The 10,821-nt window shown below is 46.5% G+C and overlaps 1 pseudogene; it reads right to left on the reverse strand.

Moving 5' to 3' along the window:
• Nucleotides 1-8,427: 8,427 nt before the first annotated feature.
• On the reverse strand, nt 8,428-9,322 carry LOC108313423 (annotated as a pseudogene).
• Between the last annotated feature and the right edge of the window lie 1,499 nt (nt 9,323-10,821).

The raw sequence follows: 10,821 nt of genomic DNA on the forward strand, positions 1-10,821 counted from the left end.
GGTCAGGAGTTCGAAACCAGCCTCACCAAGATGGTGAAACCCTGTCTCTACTAGAAATACAAAAATTAGCCGAGCGGGGTGGTGGGCACCTGTAATCCTAGCTACTCGGGAGGATGAGGCAGGAGAACTTCTTGAACCTGGGAGGCAGAGGTTGCAGTGAGCTGAGATCATGCCACTGCACTGCAGCTTGGATGAAGGAGTGAGACTCTGTCTCCAAAAAAAAAAAAAAAAAAGACAATAGAAAATAACAAGAATATTTCTCAAGAACGTATTAAGTACAGCCTCTGTGCTAAGTGATTCCATGGCTCTCATTTGATCCTTAATCAATCAGAAGAGGTTACCATTATTTTACTGTCATCCCCATTTCACAGATGCAAAGAGGGAAACAGAAGTTCCTGGCATATAGTAGGCACTTGACAAGTGCTAGTTCTTTCTGTGGCTTTTGGTTTTTCAACCATCTAAATTCATAAATTAAACCAACCATTCTCAAGCTGAGCCAGAGTACACAGCAGTTTCTCCTACCTGTGGCATCTGTAGGTGTCTGGCTTGCTCAGTGACTGTAGCTTGGCAAACAGATCACCCAGGCTGGCTTCTTGTTCTGAGATATCTCATCCAAATATCTCATCCATCCAAACTCATAAAGAGGCTATGCTGGGGTCAGGAGATGCGGGCCCCTGGGCCAACTTGACCAATGTTTTACTTAACTCCTCTGAGCCTCAATTTCTTCTGTTTATGTTGCAGAGAAGAGTAGTAGGAGTGGCACATAATAGGTGCTCCTAAACTTTTGGCTCCACAGCCTCTCCATACACCTCAGTCATTTGAATCAGATATAATTAAAGACCAGTTCAAAACACTGACCAGCCAAACACACAAGGGAGCCATAAACATGGCAAACAAATCAATAGAGAAGGGGTGGGTGAGCAAGAGCTCTCCTGGTGTCACTGGATGGGCCCTCTGTCCCCACATTGCAGTGTGTGCAGCTATGCTACCTTCTTGCCTGCTGGGAAGCACAGAGCTAAATCTTGTATTCAACCACGGTAACTATTCTAAGTGTAGATTTGTATTTCTTTCTCTCTTCCTGTAGTATTATAAAACTCTTACTTCTTTTTCTCACTTAATGGTTGTATTGTTATTGTATGTGTCATTTTATAAAAATCAGAATCTACCCAAGTCCCTTTTTTTGGAAGTAGAGGCATAAATGATGAGGGAGGAAAAGTAGCGCAGATATAGGAAGTCAATCCACATGTAGGGTGAGGCAGAGCTCAGGCAGCTTCCTCACATCCCTGATAAATGCCTTTGAAAGTCAGCTATGTGTCACCTCTTCTAAGAAGCCTCCCTGGATTACAGAGCCAATGGTAGATAGATTAGATAGATAGACTGATGGATGAGTAGGTGGGTGGGTGGGTTGGTAGATAGAGAGATAGATAGATAGAGAGATAGATAGAGAGATAGACAATGAGGAAATTGGCTCACATAATTATGGAGGCTGAGAAGTTCTGGAGGCTGAGAAGTTCCACAGTCTGCTCTTGCAAGCTGGAGAGCCAGGAGAGCTAGTGATGTTGTTTCCAGCCCAACCCCAAATGCCTGAGAACCAGGGGAACTGCTGGTATAAATGCCGGTCCAAGGGCAGGAGAAGACCAATATCCCAGCTCAAGCAGACAGGTGGGAAGGACACAAATCCTCTTCTCCTCTCCTCTTTGTTCTAATCAGGCCTTTAACCGTTTGGATGATGCCCACCTGCATTGGGGAGCTCAATGTACTGAGTCCACTAACTCAGACTAACCTCATCTGGAAACACCCTCACAGACATCACAGATGCACCCAGAAATAACATATCATCTGGGTATCCCTTGGCCCAGTCAAGCTAACATATACAAGAAACCATCACAAATGTATCAGTCATTCCTCCTATGTTCCTGGTGCATGCTTCTTGTTCTCACTCTGCTGTAATTATGTTTCCATACCTGTGTATAGTCTGTGAGTTTCTCTAGCACAGGGTCTTTGCCTCACTCATTTCTCTGTCAAGCCCAGTGCAGGACCTGAATGGGAGATGGGAGAGAATAGAGAAAGGGAATATAAGAGGCTTCACAGAGGTGAAACATTTGAGCTGGGTCTTCCAATAATTTCCTGAGGACCTATTATGTGTTGGGCATGAGATACCCAAGAATAAGAATGCCATGTCTATTAAAAAATGTATCTAGGCCAGGCACGGTGGCTCACACCTGTAATCCTGCACTTTGGGAAACTGAGGCAGGTGGATCGCTTGAGCTTAAGAGTTTGAGACCAGCCTAGGCAACATGGCAAAACTCAGTCTCTACAAAAAATACAAAAATTAGCCAGGTGTGGTGGTGCACAGCTGTGGTCCCAGCTACTTGGAAGGCTGAAGTGGGAGGATCCTTTGGGCCTAGGAGGTTGAGGATGCAGTCAGCCATGATCATGCCACTGCACTCCATGCTGGGCAACAGAGTGAGACCCTGTCTCCAAAAAAAAAAAAAAAAAAAAAAAAAAAAAAAAAAAAAAGCCTCCTGTGGTAACAGGCACATGATAGGAACTCAAGAAGTGACAGCCATAGTTGTAATAGAAAAACACTGAAGGTCATCTGAAGGAGATTGTGCTGTTGGCACAATTACACAGAGAAAAACTATGCAGCACTGAAAAGTAGTAAGGTAGACTTCTATGGACTGATACAGAAAGATGGTTCAAAAACAACACTGAGGAAGAAAGGAAGTGACAGAAAAGTCACAGTGCCTATTACATGCCAGGCACCATGTGTCATGTGATTACCTGTCTGTAAATACTACACATTTGCATTATAGTCATATGTATGTGTGCACATATATAGACATTTCTGGAAGGATTCCCCAAATCTGTTAAGAGCAGTTCCAATCAAGAGTGATATTGGGGATTGGGGAAAGCCTCCCCCTTTACTTTATGTAGCTTTATATTGTTGAATATTCTTATAATAAATTTGAAAATAGTGAAGGGAAAAAGGAGAGTTGCTAGAAGGTGTGTTCTTGAGTGAATAATGAATGAATGAGTGCCCCAACAACAGCCTCGCTGAAAAGCCCAGTGACTTGGTGAAGTGTGTGGTCCAGCAGCCTGGCCTCGTGACTTCCACCACCCCAGGAAAGGCCTGATGAGTGCAAGGAACAAGAAGACATGGAGTCTGACAGGGAGGTTTATGGAGAAGGTCTCAGGGTCCCACAGAAATCAGAGGTAGGGAAATTGGCCTCTCCTGAGAAGGGATGTGACTTAGGAGCCCTGTGGAACCACAGGAGTGGCCAGAGCTGCCTGAAGGTCAGCCCTGTGCTCAGGAGGCTGGTCCTCAGCCAGAGCTGGGCCCTGTTCTCTCTGTGGACTTTGATGGAGTCACCAGGACAGGACCCAAAAGAGGGAGCTTTGGACATCACCAAGCCATTGCCCCTCCTCCCAATGTGGGGAGGGGGTCAGGCACATGGGCAGGGGCAGAATTCAGGAATTGTGATTTGGAATAGCAGAGTTCCCAGGCTCCTGCATGGCCCTCCAGCAGAGGGCCTGGTGAGAAGGGAGAGCACGAGTCTTAGAGAGAGACATAGGTGGTTCTGGAGCTTGACACCCACCCTATGAGACCATAGGGCCTCAACTGCCTTTCCAAGAAAATGGAAGCAATGATGCCTTTCTTGAGGGTAATTGTGAGAGTTGGATAAGGTACAATGTGGCCAAAGGAAGACCCTAACCAAGATAGGATGTAATCCATGGTGTTAAGATTGGCATGAGGGGTGTCTTTAGGAGGGGTGAGAATTCATGGACAGGGGCAGGGTTGCTGGGGCCCTAGACTCTGGTCTTTAGGGCTCATGCATAATATACTCAGAGAATGAAATCTACACTCAGCCCCAACGAGAAAAAATGGCAGTGTGGCAGTTAAGAACTTGGTCTGGGCTGGGCCCAGTGGTTCACACCTGTAATCGCAGCACTTTGGGAGGCTGAGGCAGGCAGATCACCTGAGGTCGGGAGTTCAAGACCAGCCTGATCAACATAGAGAAACCCCATCTCTACCAATAATACAAAATTAGCCAGGCGTGGTGGCGCACACCTGTAATCCAAGCTACTCCGGAGGCTGAGGCAGGAGAAGTGCTTGAACCTGGGAAGCGGAGGTTGCGGTGGGCCGAGATTGTGCCATTGCACTCCAGCCTGAGCAACAAGAGTGAAACTCCATCTCAAAACAAAAAAACAAAAAAAAAAACAAAAAAAAGAACTTGGTCTGGAGTTATTCTACAATGCAAATTTCATTCCATTACTTCTAATCATATTGACCTCTCCAGGCCTGAGATCCTTCATCATAAAAATGGGGAGAATAGTAGTTTCTACCTTGAAGGCTTGTTAGGATTAAATGAATAAATGCTTGTAAATTACCTAGTACAGTGCCTGATACTATTAGGGGTTATAAATCAAAGAGGTTCAAATATTTTCCATCTGAGAGAAAAGGACCCAGATTTCCCAGTGGACCTCAGGCTGTGGCTTGGAGAAGAGACTGTCAGAAGGAGGAGGTGTGTGGCTTTGGCAACCACAGTGTGGAGTGGTGAAGAGGGCAAAGGCCTAAAAGTCAGACAGATCCAAACCAAATAACAGCATCTCCACTTTCCAGCTGTACTTCTCTAAGCCTCAGTTTCCCTAACTAAAAAAGTTGATTTTTGTGCCTGTTTCTGCTCTACCAGATATATTAAAGTAAAACTCCAGGCTGGGCACAGTGCCTCATGCCTGTAATCCCAGTGCTTTTGGAGGCCAAGGCAGGTGGATCGCTTGAGCTCAGGAGTTTGAGACCAGCCTGGGCAACATAGCAAAACCCTATCTCTACAAAAATTAACTGAGCATGGCGCCACACACCTGTGGTCCCAGCTACTCAGGAGGCTGAGGTGGGAGGATCACCTGAGCCCAGAAGGTTGAGGCTGCAGTGAGCTATGATTGTGCCACTGCACTTCAACCTGGGCAACACAGTGAGAACATGTTTTGATAAAAACTTAAAAAATAATAAAGTAAAACTCCAGATACCACATCACCCAAGGTTCCCTCCTTCATCTTTATTTGCCATAGCTCCTCATTTCTGACCACAGTCTCGTGAGAGGACTGAGCACTGGTCTTGGAGTCTCAAAGACTTGCCTTCCAATCCCAGGGCATTCCCTGTCACCTGTGTGATTTTGAAGAAATCTCTGCACTTGACAGACTCCCCATTTCCATGCCTGGGATAACAGAGGAGAATTCCTCTTTCTTCACAGAAGTGGTAGGAGTGACAAGTGAGGTACTATGTATGAATGTGCCTTGCCCAGTGTCTGCAGAACACTCAGGGTAAATGTTCATTGTGACTTTTTATTCACAAGCCCTTTTTTGGAGGGGGATGCCTACATTTTACAGTCAATTTAAGAGCAACTTAGCTTTACTCTCCCTGACCAAATGAACACCCTAAAGCTTAATGTGGAAAGAATACATACTCTGAGCCTGACAGGCCTGGTTTAGATCCTAGCTCTAACTCTGTGTTCTTGACCAAGTCACTTTGCTTCTCTGAGCCCTAATTTTCTTAGCTACAAGGTGTCATTGATAATATCTACTTTGGCTGGGCACGGTGGCTCACGCCTATAATCCCAGCACTTTGGAAGGCTGAGGTGAGTGGATCACTTGAGGTCAGGAGTTCAAGACCAGCCTGGCCAACATGGTGAAACTCCATCTCTACAAAGAATACAAAAATTAACCAGATGTGGTGGTGTGCGCCTATAATCCCTGCTACTCAGGAGCTTGAGGCAGAATTGCTTGAACCTGGGAGGCGGAGGTTGCAATGAGCTGAGATTGCGCCACTGCACTCCAGCCTGGGTGACAAAGAGAAACTCTGTCTCAAAAAAAAATAACAAAAAACAAAAAAACTGCTTCACAGGATTGTCATGAGGATGATAATGACAATAGTGGTAATAATAACAGGGGAGGGGCTGAGAACTGGCCTCAAGACCACCATGGGTGACCAACCAGACACCTGGGCAGGTAGAAGGGTTTTCATCTAGCAGATCTTCACCTGAAAAAACACCTTGAAACCTATTCATCAGGAAGAATAGCTAATGCAGGCTGGGTTAATACCTAGACAGGTGCAGCAGACCACCATGCCACACGTTTACCTGTGTAACAAAACTGTACATCCTGCACATGTACCCGAGCTGGCCTGAGGGTGCTACTTGAGGGAGGAGTGGAAGTGAGGAAGGGCAAGCTTAGGGGGTACAGCCTAAAATTGGGTCCCCGTGTAACTCTCTCCACATTGTCTGTCTTCATAGACAGCAGCTGCGTCCTGAGGCAGGGTCTCAGTTCAGCTAGGAAAGGTCTTTGGATGAGATATCTCAGAACAAGGAGCCAGGCTTGCTGATCCATTTGCCAAGCTAGAGTCACTAAGCAAGCTGGACACCTAGGTATGTCCCAGGTAGGAACAGCTGCTATGTATGGTTGGTGGGAATGTAAATTAGTTCAACCATTGTGGAAGACAGTGTGGCAATTCCTCCAAGATCTAGGACCAGAAATACCAACTGACCAGCAATCCCATTATGGGATATATATACCCAAAGGAATAGCAATCATTCTATTACAAAGATACATGCACACATATGTTCATTGCATCACTATTTACAACAGCAAAGACATATAATCAACCCAAATGCCCATCAGTGATAGACTGGATAAAGAAAATGTGGTACATATATACCATGGAATACTATGCAATCATAAAAAGGAATGAGATCATGTGCTTGGCAGGGACATGGATGGAGCCAGAAGCCATTATCCTCAGCAAACTAATGCAGGAACAGAAAACCAAACACCACACGTTCTCACTTATAAGTGGGAGCTGAACAATGAGAACACATGAACACAGGGAGGGAAACAACACACACTGGGGCCTGTTGGGGGTGGGCTGGAGGGAGGGAGATCATCAGGAGGAATAGCTAATGCAGGCTGGGTTAATACCTAGTTAGGTGCAGCAGACCACCATGCCACACGTTTACCTGTGTAACAAATCTGCGCATACTGCACATGTACCCCAGAGCCAAAACTTAAAATAAAATTTAAAAAAAACAGAACCTGGAAAAAAAAAGAGAATAGTTGATTTAATTTATGAATTTAGATAGTTGAAAAACCAAAGGCCATAGAAGGAACCAAACCAGTGCTTGTCAAGTGCCAGGAACTTCTGTTTCCCTCTTTTCATTTGTGAAATGGGGATGATAATCAGATAATGCCAACGTCTTCAGATTGATTAAGGATCAAGTGAGAACCATGGAATCACTTAGCATGGAGGCTACGTTGTATAAGCCCTTGAGAAATATTAGCCCATATTATTATAAGGTATGAGGCAGAGGGGAGGGGTGGTTACTGAGACAGAGATCACAAGAAGAGTGGATGCTTCAGAGGAAGATGTTGGATTCAGTTTGGGGGAACTGAGTTTATGTGCCAGTGGGTCAGCCAGGGAAGATGTCCATTTGTCAGGCAGTTGATATGGTGGTTGGTGGTCATGAGGCCACAGTCTGGAACTCTGGACAAAGGTCTGGACAGGAGATGTAAATTTGAGAGTCCTCGGCACAGAGGTGGTGAAACCGTGGCTGGTGGGGGGTGAAGACCCCAGGGGTGATACTGGAGCAGAATATGAAAAGAACAGAGAGCCAAAGGGGGCTGCTGAAGAACACCTAGATGTTTGGGGGAGCAGAGCCAGGGCACACTGAAAGCTTCTGGGAAGGAGCAACCAGTGAGTTCAGAAAGGGTGAACTCATGAGAACCAGGAGAAGAGAGTGGCTGAAAAAGAAGGCACTGGTAAATAGCACATATGTCATGGACCCTTACCAGGTCAAGAAATCAAAGGCCTAAAAGCACGTGTTATAGTACATACCTTCTCAGGCCAGTGCAGGCCAAAAAGCGAGGCAGTGACTGCCCTGAGTGTATACTACCAGCTCCCAGCCAAGCGAGGGCAACCTGTAAAGCTCACATAAGAACTGTGAGTCAGCCAGGGGCCTCCAAACGGAACCTGACGGCTCTTGACAGGCAATGTGGAGGAGGAGAGGGGCTCAACCCCTCTGCATGAGACCATGAAACCCCCAGCAGGTCTCTAAACAGCTCTGAGACAGTTTCCTCATCTGCAAAAAGAAGATAATATCCAAACCTTATATCAGGGTTGTATAAGAATTGGATGACATCATAAGATACCCAGTATACAATGGGCACTCAAAGGTTAGTGCTCTCCAGCATTTTAATATAAAAATGTTGATCCCTCACAATGGCCCTGAATTACTAGGAAAAGGAGAGTAACTGACATTCAGGTCAATTGCCCTCCTTTTGGAAATACAGGGAAGGGTATAATGTACTTTAGAAAGATTCACGGTAGAAGTCATGTCTGTCTTATTTTCTTTCTTTTTTTTTTTTTTTTTTTTTTTTACACATCTTTTTTTATTCAGGTAGCAGTCTGATCACATGTGGTCCAACAATACTCAAATAATAAATCAAATATTACCAGATGTTAAAGATTGGTCTTCAAACATCATAGCCAATGATGCCATGCTTGCCTATGATCTCTCCTACATAAAACCACATCAAAGGCCAGGCGCGGTGGCTCACGCCTGTAATCCCAGCACTTTGGGAGGCCAAGGCGGGTGGATCACGAGGTCAAGAGATGGAGACCATCCTGGTCAACATGGTGAAACCCGTCTCTACTAAAAACACAAAAAATCAGCTGGGCATGGTGGTGCATGCCTGTAATCCCAGCTACTCAGGAGGCTGGGGCAGGAGAATTGCCTGAACCCAGGAGGCGGAGGTTGCGGTGAGCCGAGATCGCGCCATTGCACTCCAGCCTGGGCAACAAGAGCGAAACTCCGTCTCAAAAAAAAAAAAAAAAAAAAAAAAAACCACATCAACACCTCAGTGGCCATCAAACCATTCAGCACAGCTTCCTTAACCGTGAATTGTTTGAAGCTACCAGCCTAAGCTCTATTGACTATTTCTTTCAGGCTCTGAATAGCTCTAGGGATCTCAGCAGGGGTAGGAGGAATCAGCTCGACCTTGGCGTAGACCAAAATGTGGCCAGCTGAGGCTTTGAATAAGTCACAGCAGCATTCACCAGTGCCAGGGTCTTCTCCACAAGGTTACAGATAAATTGGGCCATGGTTCTGGGATGGAAAGTCCGTCACCCCGAACGGCCGGCTGAATGTCCTGTCTTATTTTCGAAGACGGTTGATCTTGGTGATGGGGTACCCCCGGCATGACCACCAAGCTCCCCTTCAGCACTGTGATTCAGTGGCTTTTCCTAGAAGGAGGTGGGCATCTGCATATTAGCTCCCTGCTCAGAAGTCATGGGGAGCTTTCCTTACTAGTCGAGAAAGACCCAGGTGGCTAGGGAATGAGAGGAAAGCCACACAGACCTCACAGAGGAGCCCCAGTGAGGGTTCAGTTTAGGAAAGTAAGGTTAAGTTGTTCTTAAAATGACTTGTAAAGATTCAGTCACAGTTAACATTTACCCCAAGTGCTGAGCGAGGCATGGTCACATATCACACAGTCTCAGTTGTCACTGCCACCAGCCTCAGGAGGAAGATGGAATTCTCCTCTATCTTACACATGGACACTGGGATTCTGTCAAGTGAAGTGATTTTCTCAAAGTCACACAGGTGGCTCTTGGACTGGAAGGAGTGTCTGTGGTCAGGAAGTAGAAGTCAGCTGGATTAGAGGAGTTGGGGAGGAAGCCAATGAGGGAGGAATCTGTGGGCAACGTGATTCCTGGGTTTCACTCCAATACATCCTAACAGAACAGTATCAGGTGCAGGGAGAGGCTGGGACCTGGCCTCACGACCACCAACCTGAAGGGACCACTCTGCAAGTGACAGACCAGACACCTGGGCAGGCGGAGGCATTTCCATGTAGCAAGGGCCTGCCACCTGCAGACACGCATCAAAACTCTGCCATCACTGTCCTTAGTCTGTGACTTAGGGAAGAGTCACGACAAAGAAGAGAGAAGGGGAGAGAAAGAAGAGTCAAGGGTGCTTCCAGGCTTGCGTACTGGGTAAGTAGTGTGCCATTATCAGAGACAGGAAGCAGAAGAGAAGTAAGTTTGAAGAAGACATACTTTAGGGTTCCAGGTTTGAGGGCTGCATGCCTACAACTGAGCCCCACTGGTATCCATGGTGGCCAGGAGGGCAGAAGCAATCAACACACCAGCTGTGAGTACACAAGGCCCTGGAGGAAGTCTCGGGGTCAAGTGTGAATGAAGCAGAGAGAAGAAAACCTACAACATTGGACTTTCCAAGGAATATGTAACACAGCACACGGGGAGCACCCCAGGGAGTTCCCAGCACCAAGCAGGTGCTGCTCTCTTCTTCTCACCTCGTGCTTGTCAGATGAGGGTGCTAAGGCCTGGAAAGGAAGAGTGACATCACATAGATAGTGAACTAATGATGGAACCAAGACTGGGATCCTGACTGCCTACCACCCAGAGGCCCCAACTCTTAGGCACTTGATGACCCCTTCCTGCTGAAGCAGGATGATGTGTCAGCCACAACACCACAGCAGATCTGATCATGTTACCAAAGGTAGGGTCTGGACTGCACTGCCCAGCACTGTAGCCACGAGTTGCATGTGGTTCCTGAGCACTTGAAACATGGCTAGTCCAAATGAGATGTGTTGTTGAGTATAAAAACACACTGGATTTAAACATTTCATATGAAAAAAAGTTTCGGCCGGGCGCGGTGGCTCACGCCTGTAATCCCAGCACTTTGGGAGGCCGAGGCGGGATCACGAGGTCAAGAAATCGAGACCATCCTGGTCAACATGGTGAAACCCCGT

The sequence above is a fragment of the Cebus imitator genome, unplaced genomic scaffold (genome assembly GCF_001604975.1).
Source record: "Cebus imitator isolate Cc_AM_T3 unplaced genomic scaffold, Cebus_imitator-1.0 Scaffold136, whole genome shotgun sequence".
Taxonomy (NCBI): domain Eukaryota; kingdom Metazoa; phylum Chordata; class Mammalia; order Primates; family Cebidae; genus Cebus; species Cebus imitator.